At 45.7% G+C, this 17,989-nt stretch overlaps 1 long non-coding RNA gene across 1 annotated transcript in view; it reads left to right on the forward strand.

The window, feature by feature from the left end:
- The window catches only part of LOC138986123 (uncharacterized), a 48,717-nt gene that overhangs the window by 28,510 nt on the left and 2,218 nt on the right, over window positions 1–17,989 (forward strand). The gene's annotated exons all lie outside the window — the stretch shown is intronic.

Consider the following 17,989-nt stretch of genomic DNA (forward strand, 5'->3'; position numbering starts at 1 on the left):
AGAGCAAAAGCTAACATGCTCGGCTTTAAAATCTTTCTGTAAAATATTCACCTTTTTCTTTAGAAGTAGTTTATACACTTATCACCTGCTTACCTTTGATTTCTAATTAGCCTACACTAGAGTTTTAGAAGGCCCCTCTCTACCCTGGGTTTAGTCCATTGTTTAAATATAATATCATTTCAGGCACTTCCCTGGTTGTCCAGTGGTTAAGAATCTGCCTGCTAATATAGGAGACACGGGTTCGATCCCTGGTCTGGGAAGATTCCACACGCCGCAGGGCAGCAAAGCCCGTGCGCCACAACTGCTGAGCCCGTGCACTCTAGAGCCCATGCTCTGCAACAAGAGAAGCCACCACAATAAGAAGCCCTCGCACCACAGCTAGAGAGCAGCCCCTGCTTGCACAGCTAGAGAAAAGCCCATAAACCGTGTGCAGCCCCCAAAAACATCATTTCAAGATTTTAACTCTTCTTGTTAAATTAAAGCAGTGACCTTATTTTCCCTCCATTCTACCTTAGGTTTTAAATCATCCTTCTTCTGAGATGTGTTTAGGGTAGTGTTTATATTTATATTTATTTCAGGAATATTGGGGGTGGGTCAAGGAGAAGTGGAGGAGAATAAATCTATGGTCATGCTGGGAGACAGCAAATCACTTCCACAAATCTCTCCTGAGAGGCCATCAAGTGTCTCATACTGCTCTGGTGGCCCATAGTCTCCTGAGTTGGTTGTCATCTAGGAAGAAAGAGGAACCCAGTATATGAATGACTGTAAATCACGGGAGCCCCAGGTTAAGTTCTAAGAGAAGAACAGGATAAACTGTCTTCAGTTCTTCATATGGATCAGTTCTTCATATGGATCACTCTTTCTGAGTGTTTTAAAACAAAAGAAAGAATGGCTTCACCAAGGCCTGTAGAGGCTGGCTGCTTGGGACAGGATGAATGGGGCACTCTGATCTCAGCCTTGTTGGGTGGTTTGGATGAGACACATGGGCATCAGGGAACACGAGGGTTTTAAGTGGGGAGGGTCCACTGATTAAGATTCTCATTTAGCTTGATTTTGTTTTGAGTTTTGTTTTGGCAATGCCACGCAGCATGTGGGACCCTAGTTCCCCAACCAGCGATCAGACCCATGCCCCCTGCATTGGAAGCACAGAGTCTTAACCACTAGACCGCCAGGGAAGTCATGAGAGCTTCATTTAGGAAGTAAATCAGACAACAGAGTGTCCAGCAGACTAAAGTTGAAAAGGTAGGAGATAAAGAAGCCTGTCTGAATTATGATGGCATCTTGGCTTGGAAGGAGCAAGGATCTGAGCTTAGAGAAATAGTAGAACACTAGCCAAGGATTTCTGGGTCTACTTGTAGGTATCTGCACTGCCTTCAAGACCCAAGGATCCCTCTACTCCTGCCCACGTGTTTATTTTGCGTTCGATGCACATAAATTGCAAGCACATCTATCACCCAAAGGTGTGGACGTGATCAGCAGAACGAACTTGGGTCCCAGGTTGGGACATGCAACATCATCAAGGGTTAGAGAGGTCGCAGAAAGAGCACAGCTCTGATTTGGCTGGAGGCATAGGTGGGACTCATAAACAAAGGAATGAACACCAGAAAATTCTAGTGGACTGAAGAACAAGAGAAGAAAAGTCAATATGCACATGGCAGGGCCAAAGACTGGGCAACAGGACAACAGAAATACCAGACAGGTTTGAGAGCTCAGCTTGCATGAGACTGCTCTGGCACTTGGGGGCTGAGGCCCTGGGCAGAGATGTTTGGTCAGTTTGTTGCGTTTCCTGGGCACCCAAGTCTGAGGCTGCAGTGTGTGCGCATGCAGGACGATTACTGAAGAATGCTCTTGGGCAAAAAAGAAGGAAATAGCAACTCACTTCAGTATTCTTGCCTGGGAAATCCCATGGACAGAGGAGCCTAGCAGGCTACAGTCCTTGCGGTTGCAAAGAGCTGGACGTGACTTAGCGACTAAATACACACCGCACACTACTTGGGAACATCTTCTGTTGGGGAGTAAAGGAAGCAGAACTGGGGAAAGGAGTTGAACTGGGAAGCAGGTGCAGCAGAGCCTCATCCAACCCCATGGGAGCTCTGGAGCTGGGATGGCCCTTTGGACTTGGCCCCAGTGAGTCTAGACGCCTGGGTCTTCGTGTCCCACGTCAACACTCACTGGATGTGGGTGGGGGTGCTGGTTGTTCAGTGACTCCCATAAGGCAGGGCAGTTCCTTGGGAGTCGCAGCCAGCCCTTCCTTCAGCTAGGGGAATGAGGATGGGGTGCCATGGCATCTATTCCTGGGGATTAACCTTGTCTATTTGGAGACTCCTGGGGGAGACGCTGGCAGAGGGAATGCTATCGCTTAGAGCTGCGAGCTCATCAAAGCTGAGAGGTGGTGCAAAGCCAGCAGCTGAGGGGCCACCAGATGACAAGGTCACTGAACCCAAGAGAGACAGTGGTCCAGCCTGACTACTGTGAAGTAGTTGAAGGCAGTGGTAAGAGTGAGGGGTCTGGAGTCAGACAGCTTGGTCTTTCATCTGCCACTTACCAGCAGTTTGACCTTGGATACATTACTTCATCTCTTTGCCCCTCAGTGTGTTCGTCAAATAGGGACCAAAATAGTACTTACCTCATTGAGTTGTTGGGAGGCTAAATGAGATAATGCATGCAGAGCACTTGGTGCTGGCCCATAATAAGCAGGACTCTTTAGCGGGTGACTGCTTATGTCATTATTGATGTTAACAATTTCACCAAACTCAGAGAAAGGCCTTAGACAAATATTGCTTGCCAGAGTCCCAGTGCAAGAGGTCAAAGAGTGAAGAAAATCGGATCAAACATGTAAGTGAGAAGGATGCATTCGTGAAGGATGGAAAGTCTCAACAAATACCCAAGAGAGGGTATTGTCCCTTGCCTTTTTGTGAGGAGAGATTGGTGTTAGTGATTTTATTTATTTATTAATTAACTTTTTGGAATATAGTTACTTTACAATATTGTGTCCGTTTCTGCTGCCCAGCAAAGTGAATCAGCTATATGTATACATATATCCCCTCTTTTCTGGACTTCCTTCCCATGTAGGTCACCACAGAGCACTGAGTAGAGTTCCCTGTGCTACACGGTAGGTTCTCATTAGTCGGCTATTTTGTACATAGTATATATGTCAATCCCAATCTCCCAGTTCATACCATCCCCCCAATTCATCCCACCTCACCTTTCTCTCCTTGGCATCCATGCATTTGCTCTCGATGTCTGCATCTTTATTCCTGCCCTGCAAATAGGTTTATCTGTATCATTTTTCTGTATTTCACATATATGCCTTAATACGTGATATTTGTTTTTCTCTTTCTGACTTGCTTCACTCTGTATGACGGCCCCTTGTCTATATGTGTTCTCAACTATAAGATGTATGGCCAAGCCAAGAGTAAAATTAAACACATTTCTGGGGAGAAAGTTGATACCATCTTCATTTCACACTATTCCTTTAGTTACATTTAATTGCAAACCAAGGCTTCCCACTGTGTTCCCTTTACCTGGAATTTCAAGTCCTGGCTTTGCCACCTCCTGCCTGTGTAGCCTTGCAAAAGTCACACAACCTCTCTAACCTTCAGTTTCTTCATCTACGATATAAGATGAATAGTATCTGATTTTACTTGTTGTTGTGAGATTCAGGTGAGATATTATATTTGGTGTCGTTTGCAAACTGTAAAACACAGAATGCCCGTGTGCATGCTAAGTCGCTTCAATCGTGTCCAACTGTTTGTGACCCTATGGACTGTAGCCCGCCAGGCTCCTCTGTCCATGGGATTCTCCAGGCAAGAATATCAGTGGGTTGCCATGCCCTTCTCCAAGGAATCTTCCCAATCCAGGGATCAAACCCACGTCTCTTACATCTCCTGCATTGGCAGGTAGATTCCACTCGTGCCACTCGGGAAGCCCAAAACAAAATATTGTTGTCACTACTGGGGAATTTATTTGTTCTGCGGACAACCTTTTTTTGTTGTTGTTTTGGGGGTTTATTTGTGTGTGGATTTTTTTGTTTGTTTGTTTGTTTATGTTAGTTATAGGCAATAGAGGCTGGAGAGGACAGCCCCTGGTTGATGAATATGAAAGAGTGAGGAATCTCTGGTGAAAATAGTGATCTAAGTAATAGCTTTTGGGATTGGGGGCAGGAGGAGAAGGGGATGACAGAGGATGAGATGGCTGGATGGCATCACTGACTCGATGGACGTGAGTCTGAGTGAACTCCAGGAGTTGGTGATGGACAGGGAGGCCTGGCGTGCTGCGATTCATGGGGTCGCAAAGAATCGGACACGACTGAGCGACTGATCTGATCTGATCTGATCTGAGTGAGGATGATACTGTCTTCCACACCTCCATGTATTAAGAGCCTTTGTGTTTGTGCCAGTGTCCAGGGTCTTTCGATCTAGGAAGATATAAGATCTGCTGCATTCCTTCAAGGTCTTCATGACATCTGTTTGGTCATGTGTATTACATTCTTTTTCCATTGGTAACAAAGGATTTGCACACTCCTCCCACACTCCATCCTCCAGTCCCTAAATCATCTAGATAAAGCTCTCACGGGAACATGAAGATCCTGCCAGGCGGATGTCTTCCTGAATTACTGTCGTGTTGGGTGTGGCAGCAAACTTTGGCTGAACATCTCATTTCTGGGGTGGTGATACCCAAGTGTGACACACACCAACATATGTTTAACATCTTAATTCAAACAGAGTTGGGGAATAGGGTCTTCTGATAAACAGGAATTTGAACGTTTAATGAATTAATTTATCAGTCTAGTTTCTAGTATACAGCAAAATGATTCAGTTATACATATGCATTTTCTGTATCATTGTCTTTTCTAATGTCGTTTATTATAGGAGATTGAATGTAGTCCCAGTGCTATACACTAGGACCTTGTTGCTTATCTATTTTATATATAATAGTGCATATCTGCTAATCCCAAATTCCTAATTTAGCCCTTCCCCACGCCCTTTCCTTCTTGTTTTCTGTGTTTCTGAGTCTGTTTCTGTTTTGTAGAAAAGTGAATATTGTGTTTGTATCATAGTTAATATTCCACATGTAAGTGATATTGTATAGTATATGTCTTTCTTTTTCTGACATGTATCAGTTAGTGTGATAATCTCTAGATCCATCCATGTTGCTGCAAATGGCATTATTTAATGCTTCTTATGGCTGAGGACTATTCCATTGTATGTATGTACTAACGCAATGGCACCCCACTCCAGTACTCTTGCCTGGAAAATCCCATGGATGGAGGAGCCTGGTGGGCTTGTGGTGCATGAGGTCGCTAGGAGTCGGACATGACTGAGCGACTTCACTTTCACTTTTCACTTTCATGCACTGGAGAAGGAAATGGCAACCCACTCCAGTGTTCTTGCCTGGAGGATCCCAGGGACGGGGGAGCCTGGTGGGCTGCCGTCTCTGGGGTCGCACAGAGTCAGACACGATTGAGGTGACGTAGCAGCAGCAACTACATCTTCCTTATCCATTCATCTGTCAGTAGACACTTGTATGTTCCTTCCATGTCTTGGCTGTTGTGAGTAGTGCTGCTATGAAGACTGAGGTGTATGTATCTTTTCAACTTAGAGTTTTCTGGTCTAATTTTTAAAAATCTTTCCCTGCGCTATGGTCAGAAATTTTGAAGTTTTCTTTTGACATTAAATCTGAAATGTAACTAGAGTTCATTTCTATGCATTGTGTGGCTTAAGGATCGAATGTCTTTTATCTTCATATACCTACTTTTTTCCCTAAAGCAGAGGACATTTTCAAGATAATGGGAAATGTGAATGTTAAGAAAAAGGAAAAAAACAAGCAAACAGGACTGGATTCCAGGAGGTTAAGAAACAACTAGTCCTCAGAGTTTATTAAGATGAAGCCCTGCAGTCCAAGTGGTAATCATGGGCATTTACTCTGCTCCCCTGTCCCTTTGAAATGTATCCTTTTTGGTTTAATTCAGCCTCTATACTTGAGACAGGCTTGGGACCTGGGACCCTTTGCTGTCCTGCTGCAAAGCTCGCAACTAGACACACCTCTCCTGGAGCAACAAAATACAAAGAAACTATATAGGACTAAAAATAACTGCGGGGGCAAATTTTGGACCCAAAAGATACAAAGAGACTAAAAACCCAACTGCCACTTTTGAGAAGCCTGGAGCAAAAACAGGGTGTTGGGAGCAAAAGCAGGGTACTGCACATGCCCCCTGCACACACCACTACCTAAGGCGTAGGCAAACCACCTAAGCCTTCCCTCCTGCCTGGCCACTGGACACACCCCCAGCTTCACCCCATATAAGGAACAAGTGTGTCCCTCCTTGGGGAGTCAGCAAGCAAGGGATTCTGTTGCTTGTTCTCGCTCCCCTCTGCTGCAGCAGGGACCCCAATACAGCCTTGCCTGAATTTCTAGTCTAGCCTGCAGTCAATTTCTATTGATTGGGGAAGGCCAAGAACCCTGGTGGGTAACATACTGACCGACTGAGTCCCTGAGCTCAGTTGGGTCATGGTGATAAGGAAGAGCACTTACATAAAAGCTATACTATTAATTTGTTCACTTACCTTAAAAATACCTAAAAATACCTTAAAAATACCTATTGATATACAAAAATGAAGAAGTGATATTTCCCATCCTCAAGGAGCTCATCTGGATGAAAACGCAGTGCGATCTTCAGTATGGTTTCATGAATGGACGTGAATGCCTAACATTCATTAAACCATAACAGTTAACAAAGTACAGTCGTCCTTTGGTATCCATGAAAGAGTGGCTTCAGGACCTCTTGTGGGTACCCAAATCAAGGGGGCTCAAGTTCCATTGTGGGTCCACCTGTAAGGACAGATCTCACATCTGCAGATACAGAGAATCAGCTGTACTCTATACATACAGGTAGTAGTCCATGAGTATTTATGACTCCCTTTTATACATGTAATTGAGATTCACAGAGGCTCAGGCACTTGGAGAGAATACAGCTAGTTAGCCCAGGGCCTGAAGTAGAATCTAAAATTTTCTGTTAATCTGGTGTATTTCATCTATCCATCTCTTAACCTCAATTTTCTAATGCCACTTATTACACATCTGCCAATCTGCTGATGATCTGGATAGGTAGAGTGGATGATAGGAAGAGTATTGGGGAAGATCTGAGGCTACCTGCCTTCAGCCAGTTCCCAAGCTCTTTTCCAGCCAATTGCCTAACATCAAGCAAGTTACTTCACCTCTTTGCAATGCAGTTTCTGTATCTATAAAATGAGGGGTTTGGACTAAATGCTTTTTCAAGTGTGTCTTGATTCTAATATGATATCCTACTAACTTGATTTTCAAAGTATAGTCTCATTTAATAGTCTTATTCACTAAGAGGTAATTGACTTCACATGTGTGCAAGTTCTATTGGCACAAATTCCTCACTAAACCTCAACCTTTCCTGAGACCTAAGTGGTCCAAGAAAGGGGAATAATAAAACTAATTTTGCAGGACTGTTGTGATAATTAAATGGGCTACATGTGGACATCAGTGAGGAAATGTTGAAATTTTTTATTAAAGTATAGCTGATATAGAATGTTGTGTTAATTTCTGCTCTATAGCAAACTGGTTCAGTTTTACATATATACACACATATACATTCTTTTTCATTATGATTTATTGTAAGATATTGAATAACACAGTTCCCTGTGCTGTACAGTAGGACCTTGTTGTTTATCCATCCTGTATATAATAGTTTACATCTGTTAAGCCCAAACCCCAAATCCATCCCTCCCCCCACCCCCAATCCCCATGGCAACCGCAAGTCTGTCCTCTGTGTCTATTAAGTCTCCAGACATATGCCCAGGAGTTGTTACAAAGCAAAAGTGAGCATACATCTGCTGGAAACTTTTTCATTCTCATTTGTACAATCCAGGAATCTCAAAATACTTTGGGAGTGTTAGGTCATCGGCAGGCCTGTTTCACTTTGTTACTCACTCACAGTTCGTCTGCATTCGCTCTGAGTCTTTGCAGGGTGTCTCACCCATACCTGCAGTCCAACAGTGAGTGACTCAGCCTGTTGAATAACCCCCTTTCCCCCAGTATGACATGTCAACTTTATTTCATTGCTGTGGCATGTCTCTTGCCCTGTGGCTGATAAACAAGGCAACCCAGTCAGGAAACCAAAGCAAATTCCCTCCTTCTGAGTCAAGACTGGAGGTCTGCCAATCTAGACCTAGGGGACAAGCTCTTACACCTTGCTTATTGTCTAAAGACATTGTTCAAATAAATAAATAAATAAAGGCGTTGTTCTTCTCTTTCTCAAGCTCGCTCTACACCCCTTACCCCTAGCCATCCCCCCAAAAGAGGCCATAACCTGGGAGCTATTTTTACCTAAAAAATAAATCCAGGGGCAGGATCTTTCGTGTTGCATTTATCAAAAAAGAGGGGGTTTATGTTATTGACTAATTTAAAATCAAGTATTGGTTTCTGCAAGGGTTTGATGCATTTGATATTTGTAAAACTGGGTTACACTTTAGGATTCTCAGACTGCAGCACAGCTGGATTGTCTGTGCAGATATGGAAGTCTGTGGTCACGAAGACACCACAATACAATGAATGGGAAAGGCAGCGGTTTGACGTTTCTGGGCCCCATTTTCTTTATCTGGAAATAAGGATTAAAAATAACTCTTTTGTGAGAATTAAGTGAGAATATACATAAAGTGTTAGTTGTTCTGTTGTGTCCAACTCTTTACGATCCCATGAACTGTAGCCCGCCAGGCTCCTCTGTCCATGGAATTCTCCAGGCAAGAACACTGGAGTGGGTAGCCGTTCCCTTCTCCAGGGAATCTTCCCCACCCAGGGATCAAACCCAGGTCTCCTGCATTGCAGGCGGATTCTTTCATGTCTGAGCCACCAGGGAAGCCCAAGCATAAAGCGCATCCAAAAATATACCCTTGATCTAGATGAAGGTGATTCTGCCCACGGACTTTCTGTGTAGCCCTCACAACAATACTGGTTTCTGCCTTAATTGTCCCAAATGACAACACAGAGATTATTATGTTTACCATAAACTCATGTTCTCAAAAGCTTGAATTAGTAAAATATAAATTAGTACCACTATTCCAGAGGCAACTTCTATCAAATTCCAGAGCATTTCTATCAAAAATAAAAATTACAAACAACTTACTAGTCCCACAAAGTACATTGGGTAGGTAAATTATTATAAATCTATAAAGAGGAACACCATCTAGGCAGCCATTAAACATCACGTTGTAGAAAAACATTTATTCTTATGGGAACTATTCATTCTGTGTCACTCTGTGAAATATGAGAACAGTAAAAGAGGATACACTGTTTGATATTTTTTAATAAATAAGAAAGGCACATACACACATGGAAAAAATACTGGAAGGTACCCAGCAAAACATTAATCATAGTTGTCTTCGGTTGGAATCCAAGTGATTTTTGTTGTCTTCCTTTGTGATTTTTCTCTGTTCTACAAGTTGTCTTTTCTGATGATGCTTTATTTCTTTGATTAGAAAAAAATACGGCTATGAAACTAATCTGGTTTTCAAATGAGTGTTATAATTTAATCCATGATCTCCACCTTTAGAATGTTTTAAAATGACTTAGAAAAGAATTTATAAATGTGTGCACAGGAAGAAAACTGAGAAGAAACACATCGAAACATGAACAATATTATCTCTGTGTGATGGTTTATGAGTGATTTTGTTTTTCATCCTGCATTTTTCTGTATTCTCAAAATATCTACAGTCTGTATGTATTACTTTCAGAAGTAGGAAAAATGCTATTAAAATATCTGTTGAATCATTATTATTTATTAAAAGTAATGTTTTCTTGCTGCCTCCTGTGAGAGCAGTGTGGTTGATGTAAGCTTTTTTCGTAGCTGAATTTTCTTGCTGTAAATAAACTGGCTCAAAGGAAGCTAGTGATTCTCAGTTTCAGGATGTCTATTTGAACAAAATATTTTTTCTTTTAAAAATCTTTCATTCATAGTTCGGTGTGATTTTAATTTGTATATATCAAGTTATTCAAAGCTCAAGTTATAAGACACCAGAGGGAAGACGGCTGAATAGGAGGAAAGCCTGAAAATCTTACGGGCAACTCTGGCCTCACAGGATTGTCAGCCTGATTCCAGATCAAAGGGGGCTTGGATAAATGCATTAACTTTAGATTTCTTTTTCCCGAGCCTCAGATCCACTGGACGCTTGCCCATCTGGGCTGAGCCCTGTAGGCAGCTGCTTTCGGAGCAAGGGTGTCTTGAGGTCACATCTAAGCAGCTCTCCATGTCTGGTCAAACAACCAGAGTGTGTTTAAACATGAGTGATATTTTCAAGGTCAGTGCTGGGTTTCTAGCAAAAGAAAAAAAATAACTGATATTCAGGATAGAAAACAGGGGTTGGGGGGGAACAAATGAAATTCTAGGTCTGTTATTGAAGCTCTCTGTCCAGCAAATAATTTTAGGGATGTCTAGAAGTGGGTGAATTTGGGACCAGATTACAGTTTCTTCATCTGTGTTTTTCTCTTAAAGGATGAGTTATTTGTATGTTGGAAAACAGCTCTTATTGACAAAGGTGAACAATGTTGACTTCTTAGCATAAATACCATTGCAGAGGAGAAAATGAACAAGGAAGCAAACAGCAGTGCATTTCTTTCTGTTAGTGACATCCCAAGCAGGAGGAGAAGGGGGTGTCAGAGGATGTAATGGTTGGACACCATCACTGACTCAATGGACATGAGTTTGAACAAACTCAGGGAGATGGTGAAGGATAGGGAAGCCTGGCATGCTGCAGTCCATGGGGTCACAAAGAGTCTGGCATGACTGAGTGACTGAACAAAACCAAGTCATTCAGTGGCTCAACTAGAAATCTGGGAATTATCCTCTGGGAATTATTTTCTCTCTTGTACCCGCTTCTCCAATTCCAAACCCCCACCTATTGTTTCACCCAACCACCCCTTCTCCAGCTGCCACTGGCATCCTGGCCCTGTCCTGGTGGCCTTCTTGAGGCCCTTGGACCTGTGGGTAGACTCACCCAGGTCCCAGAGTGGTCATCACGGCATGCAAACCTAACTACTTCATTCCCTCTTAAAATTTGCTCCTTCTGGGTCAAAATCCAAGCTCTTCGACCTGGCATTTGGGGGCCTTCTCTCTTTAGCCACCTCTACCCCTCCCAGTTCAAACCTGGGCTTCCTGCCATTTCCCGACCCCCGCAGGGCAAGAGTCCTTCCTTCAAACCACAAACTCAAAGATGAAATTGAGGATTTTAGGACTTCCCTGGTCTCGTCCAGTGGTTAAGAATCTGCCTGCCAATGCAGGTCTGGGACAATCCCATATGCCACAGAGCAACTAAGCCCGTGCAGCGCAACTCCCCGTGCCTGTGTGCCTAGAGCCCATGTGCACAAGAGAAGCCTCCGCAACGAGAAAACCACACACTGCAACCAGAGAGTGGCCCCCGCTCACCGCAGCTAGAGAAAAGCCTGTGCACAGCAACTAAGACCCAGCGCAGCCAAAAATAAATACAGAAATAAGCCATTTTTTAAAACCGAGGATTTTTAAAATGCTGTCAGCAGAGCCTTAAACTCCAAGCACAGGGCCTGTGTGACTACAGTAAATCATCTACGAACCTTGAAGTTGTGAACTTTCAAAGATGCGAACAAGTGTTTGCACGTCCAATCGCATACGTTAGTTCACGTGTCTGACTTACATTGCCATGGGAGTGCAGCCTTTACAAGCGGTCATGCTTCTGTGTACTTCACTGTACAGTACTGTGTAGGGTAGACTGGTACAGTGTCTTCGTGTGAAAAGTACTATAAATCTATTACAATATTGTGCTATAGTACATATACAGTATACTATATACAGCCGATTATGTTAGCTGGGTACCTAGGCTAATGTTGTTGGACTTACGAACATACTGTACTTACAAACGTGTTCTCAGAAAAAAAAACTCCTTTGAGTGTCGGGGACTTACTATGTTCGGGTCACCTGCCCATGAGGCAAGCCCTGCCCCATGGGGTGTTTACACCACAGTTCCCTCGCTCCTGTGGCACTTAGCCTGGAACATCCTGCCCGTTCTCCACTTCCATCACCCTCTCCTCCTCCTCGTTCTTTAGGATTCACTTGGCTTGGGTACCACACCAAGAAATCCCTCCAGACTTTCTTCCTACAACCCAGGACTCCCAAGTCGTGGTGTGTCCTCATCCTCTGAGCTCATTTTAGTCAGTGATTCCCCAAAGATGGGCCTCAACCATCTATGTATGAGCTCCTAGGGTGGTTTTGACAATGAATCTGAACCACAGGGGCAAGGCTTGGGTACCTGCAAAGCTCATAAGCAGTTCAATGTACCCCATACTGAGGTTTGAGGATGAATGCTCCTGGTCTGGTCTCCTTTTCGGGGTCTCTGCTTCCTTAATATCTGGCACAGTGCCTGGCACCCCCATGTGTGCCCTGGCCTCCAGAGGAGCTCCAGAAGTGGGGGAAGTCCTGTTTTCTCTGGTTGGGGGCCCTCCTGGGAGTTGCCAGGCAGGTTGCAGGCCAAGGAGCGTGCAAGGCCCCCACCTGCCAGCATTTCCTCCCGGGTCTCCTTGTTCTTGAATCGAAAGGTGACATCCATCCAGAAACAAGCTAAAAACCCAGGACCCTGCCACTGGCTTGCATCTGGCCCAGAGCAAAAGGCAGCAGTGAACTTGACCATGGCTGAATTTACCCCAGATCTGGTACCGGCATGGGGTATATCGATCACAGAAGCCCAGGGACCTGCACCCAAGGCCTGACAGCCCCCTTCCCGCACTCCCAGCCCTGGGCTCGCAGAGCAGCACCCAGGATGCTATAAAGATGTGGGTGGTGGACCCACTCCAGCCGCAGGCCCCAAACACGGCATTTCTTTGCAGGGAGGGGAAGATGCTACCTTGGGTGGTAGGTGTACAGAAGAAGGGCTGTGCTGTGCTAAATCGCTTCAGTTGTGTCCGACTCTTTGGGACCATATGGACTGTAGCCTGCCAGGCTACTCTGTCCATGGGATTCTCCAGGCAAGAGTACTGGAGTGGGTTGTCATTTCTTTCTCCAGGGGATCTTCCCAACCCAGGGATCAAACTGCATTGGCAGGTGGGTTCTTTACCACTAGGGCTACCTGGGAAGCCCCAGAGGAAGGCAACCAGCCTGAAATCTTCTACTGCTGTTCACTCCTGTCTTCTCTGCAAGATGGAGGAGCTGCAGGTACAGCCCAGGGGGCACCTGTATCCTCCATGCTGGGCACACCTTTGGCTCAGCTGGCCACATTCCCAAGACCAGCCCAGGGCCCACCCAGATCAACAAGCCCCCCTCAACAAGCAGACCATCTCCACTCTCAGGGTCTCCCCATTACCCTCACTCATGGAGTCTGGGACACCCCAAGCCCTAGGCTCCCATGGTCCTATTTCAGGCGTATCTACTCCAAGCAGGAAGACTGCCTCACAAAAACTTGGCCCTCTCTCTCCTGTTTTGATTAGATACAGACTGTTTTTGCTTTGTTTAAAAAAATATTTTTGGTTTCTTTTATGGCTGTTGTTTTAAACAGTAGCTCTTTCTAATTAGGAGCATCATCAAATTTGGGTCCATTGCCAGCTAAACTAGGCAAAATTTCGAGGTCTTGAGGAGGCTGTTACAGAAAGGGGAGCCCTGCAGTGGCCACTGCAGAAAGAGGCAAGGTCCCCCGACGGACCACTTAGTAATTGTCTATGATCCAGTTATCCGGTGGCCTGCCTGTGGTTGCCTGAGTAAGCAGAGGTCTCGTGAATCACAAGGTAACTGGGGCCACTTCTCTGTCAAGTGCTTCAGCCACATACAATTTCTCACTATTCCTCTGAAATTTTCCTTTATCATCAACATCATCACCCAGTATCAACAGCTTAAATTCGCCAAATGATTCATATGTGTGAGGCACGGTGTGAATGTTGTCCTTACAGAGTCTCATTATGTCCCGTATCAACCCTGAATATTGCCATTATTGGCCTCATTTATGGATGGGATGATGGAGGCTCACAGGTGCAGGTCACCTGTTCAAGGTCATGCAGATATTAGGATTCAAATGTACATTGCACTGCGGCCATAGTGAACCTTTGCATATATAGTTCCCTCTTGGATCACTTCCTTTATATGGCCTCCCTGGTCAGCAGGAGGGATGCTCAGGATCATCTTTCCTTAGCCCTTCAGAGCAACCACCACGTGCATTCACATTTCTACCTGTTGTTTTTCAGTCGCTCAGTCGTGTCTGACTCTTTGCAACCCCACAGACTGCAGCACACCAGGCTTCCTTGTACTTCACCATCTTCCGGAGCTTGCTCAAACTCAAGTTCATTGAGTCGGTGATGCCATCCAACTATCTCATCCTCTGCCATCCCCTTCTCCTCCCGCCTTCAAGCTTTCCCAGCATCAGGGTCTTTGCCAGTGAGTCAGTTCTTTGAATCAGGTGGCCAAAGTATTGGGGCTTCAGCTTTAGCAATAGTCCTTCCAATGAATTTAGGGTTGATTTCTTGTCTACCTGTGGTATGATTAAAAAAACACATAGATATATTTGGCCTTTGTCCTCATTTCCTGGCACAGAGTTCTTAAAACCTTTGGAATTTCCTCGTGATAGGAGTGTTATTCATAACACTTTGACCACACCTGAGTTTATGCTGATGAGATGGCTCATGGGGGTTCCCAGGGAAACCAAACATGTAGTGAGAGGGTTGGAAATTTCAGCCCCACCCCACCTCAGCATCACCTCCATGGAGGTGAGAGGGGTTGGGGATTGAGTTCAGTCTCCAATGGCCAATGATTTCATCAATCATGCCTACTTAATGAAACCTCCACAAAAATCCCTAAAATCCAGGAGCTTCTGATCTGGAAACCACATTCACGTGCTGGGAGAGTGGTGCATCTCAACCCAACACAGAGGCTCCTGTGCTGGGGACCCTTCCAGACTTTGTCCAGTGTAAATACTTCTTCATTTGACTGTTCATTTCTCTCCTTTACAATAAACAGTAATCATAAGTCTTGACTTCAGTGAGTCCTTGTAGTATATTATAGAACCTGAAGGCAGGTCATGGGAACCACTGAATTTATAGCCAGTTACCCAGAAGAGCAAGTGGGCTGGGGACCCCATTTGCAGCTGTTGCCTGAAGTGGCAGCAGTCTCATGGCACTGAGCCCTTGACCTGGGGTGGAGGTGTGTGTGGGGGTCCTGCGCTAACTCCAGGCAGTTAGTATCAGAACTGGATTGAACTGTAGGACACCCTGTTGGTATCAGAGACTTGAAGAACTGGTTGATTGGTGTTGGACAAACCACAGAACCACTGTGTTGACCCATGAGCTTCTAGACCTGGGGAAGGCCTAGACAGCACAGAGCCTGGCATGTCACAGGTACTCACCACATTTCACCCCTTCATCTGCAACTTCAGGCTCTAAAACCTCCAGATGTAGCTCCCGAAACCTCTCTTTATCTTCAGTTAGTGAAACTGGTGTTCATTGGGTTGGGCTCAGTGAGCTTGGCCTTCAGATGAGAGGTGTTAGTTAAGTGTGAGGACTCAATGACTAAGGTCACATTGACGCTCAGTGACAGAGCAAGGACGGGCATATCAGCCCTCTTGAGTCAGACATCAACACTTGACCTCACTGTCTTTCAACTTCCCGAAGTTTGCTTCCTTATTCGCCGCCACAACAATTCTGTAGGACCAATGCAAAAATCAAGTCACCATGAAGCTTTAGTACACAATGAAAATGGTTTCCACTCTCTAAACTGGACTTTTCTCCATCAGGCAGGATAGCTGAAGGCAGCATCTCAGCTTTTCCCCACCCATCGAATAGGCCTTTCTGTCTGGAAGCCCCACTCCCTCTGAAGAGGAGAGAGCGGAGGGCAGTTGGGGAAGGAGATGACTCCAGAAAGGCTCCGCTGCTGTCAGCAGCTTCCAATGCAGATGATTCACGGGGCCGGCCCATTCTGCATCACGGAGGCCAACTGGGCATCTGTCATCGGCTTTCTCCTCTCTCTCGGAAACGGCTTCTTCAAAAGGGTCTGCGGCCGCCAGTGGCGAGGCCTGCTTGGAGCCGCTGGGGTGGTTGGAAGGTGGAGAGAGGCGGGGCGGGCCGGGGGGAGGAGGCCTGGAGAGCTGCCGCCCAGTGAGGCCGGTGACAGGAAGAATCCATCAATCTTAAGTGCAGCGCCAAATATGGCGCTGGGGCTCGAGAGGTAATAAACAACATGGTCACACTGCGGGCTCCCAAGGAGAGACATGACAGAGGAGAGCGAGGGGCCGGCCTGACGTCAGCGTGTGCGGTCCGGCTGAGCTGCCCGGCTCACCCCAGGGAGCAGGAATCCCATATTTGTCCTTGCGGAGGCCCCGTGGGCTTTGTTCTTGATGGATGCGCCCGAAGCCAGAAGGGGGAAACTAAGGCCGTGGATCATGTGGAAATGTGTTCTTGGCACTGCCCCTTGGGCCGGTAGGCTTTCCGAAAGTGTGGTGTGGATTGAGCCCCTCTGTCACAGTCTCTGCTTGCTTTTGGCAACTCCATCCACTCACAGCTGGGCTCTTAGTGAGGAGGGAGCAGATGTCATTGTTGGAAATAGCCAGAACTGTTCCGCATGAATGGTGTGAGCACATATTATACAAATTTGAATTTTATTTTATTTTTTACTGTAAACACCTGTTGCTGGGGCTTCCCAGGTGGCGCTAGTGGTAAAGAACCCCCCTTCCATTGTAGGTAGACGTAAGAGATGTGGATTCGATCCCTAGGTTGGGAAGATTCTCTGGAGGAGGAAATGGCAACGCACTCCAGTATTCTTGCCTGGAGAATCACATGGACAGAGGAGCCTGGTGGGCTACAGCCCATAGGGTCACAAAGAGTCGGACACGACTGAATCGACTTAGCAGTAGCAAGCAACAGGTGCTAAGTCGCTTCAGTCGTGTCCGACCCTGTGCGACCCCATAGACGGCAGCCCATCAGGCTCCCCCATCCCTGGGATTCTCCAGGCAAGAATACTGGAGTGGGGTGCCATTGCCTTCTCCGACTTGTTGCTTAGCTATTTTATTTTATCTTGTTATTTTTTGCCCTTGGGGATGTGGGATCTTAGTTTTCCAACCAGGGATCGAAACTGTGCCCTCTGCATTGAAAGAGCAATCTTAACTACTAGACTACCAGGGAAGTCCCAAATTTTGAGTTTTAGAGATTTTAGGACAGCTGTTTCTAGGGGGTTGGAGAACCCACAGACACCTAAGGCTGGTCCTGCTGACTAATTCCCCCACATAAAAATCTGAGAGCAGAGCACGGTGTTTCCCCTCCAGGGCCGGATGGTTGGTATGTCTCTAAGGGCTGTGGGGCCGGGGCCACTTCCAGTGGTGTCTTCAAGAATACCTGGCTCCTGCACTGGCTTCATGAAAAAGGGAGACCTCACCCTTTTGCTACGCCTGTGTGTGTTTGGCTTTTGTTTTTAATTTTTATTTTATATTGGAGTATAGCTGACTTACAAGGTTGCGTTAGTTTCCAGTGTACAGCAAAATGAGGCAGTTATATGTATATTTGGGTTTTCTTAACAATGAGATTTATCAGGGGCTTGTGTCTTATATGACTGCCTAGAGGAATAGCTGATGAGGGAGGTAAGATCACATCATGGTAAGAAGTACCCAGGATTTTGAGCCAGAAAGACCTGGTTTTGAATCCCAGCTGTGCCCATCAGCACCTGTGAATCCTTTGAGCATCCAACAAACACACCAAGTTTCCAGGTGTCCATAAAATGGAGTGATCACTCCCTCTTCACAGTTTTCACGAGAAATAGCCTTCCAGAAGGTAGTTCAGTTCAGTCGCTCAGTCGTGTCCGACTCTTTGCTACCCCATGAACCGCAGCACACCAGGCCTCCCTGTCCACCAACTCCAGGAGTTTACTCAAACTCATGTCCATTGACTCGGTGATGCCATCCAACCATCTCATCCTCTGTCGTCTCCTTCTCCTCCTGCCCTCAATCTTTCCCAGCATCAGGGTCTTTTCAAA

Source organism: Bos mutus, chromosome 28 (genome assembly GCF_027580195.1).
Source record: "Bos mutus isolate GX-2022 chromosome 28, NWIPB_WYAK_1.1, whole genome shotgun sequence".
NCBI lineage: Eukaryota > Metazoa > Chordata > Mammalia > Artiodactyla > Bovidae > Bos > Bos mutus.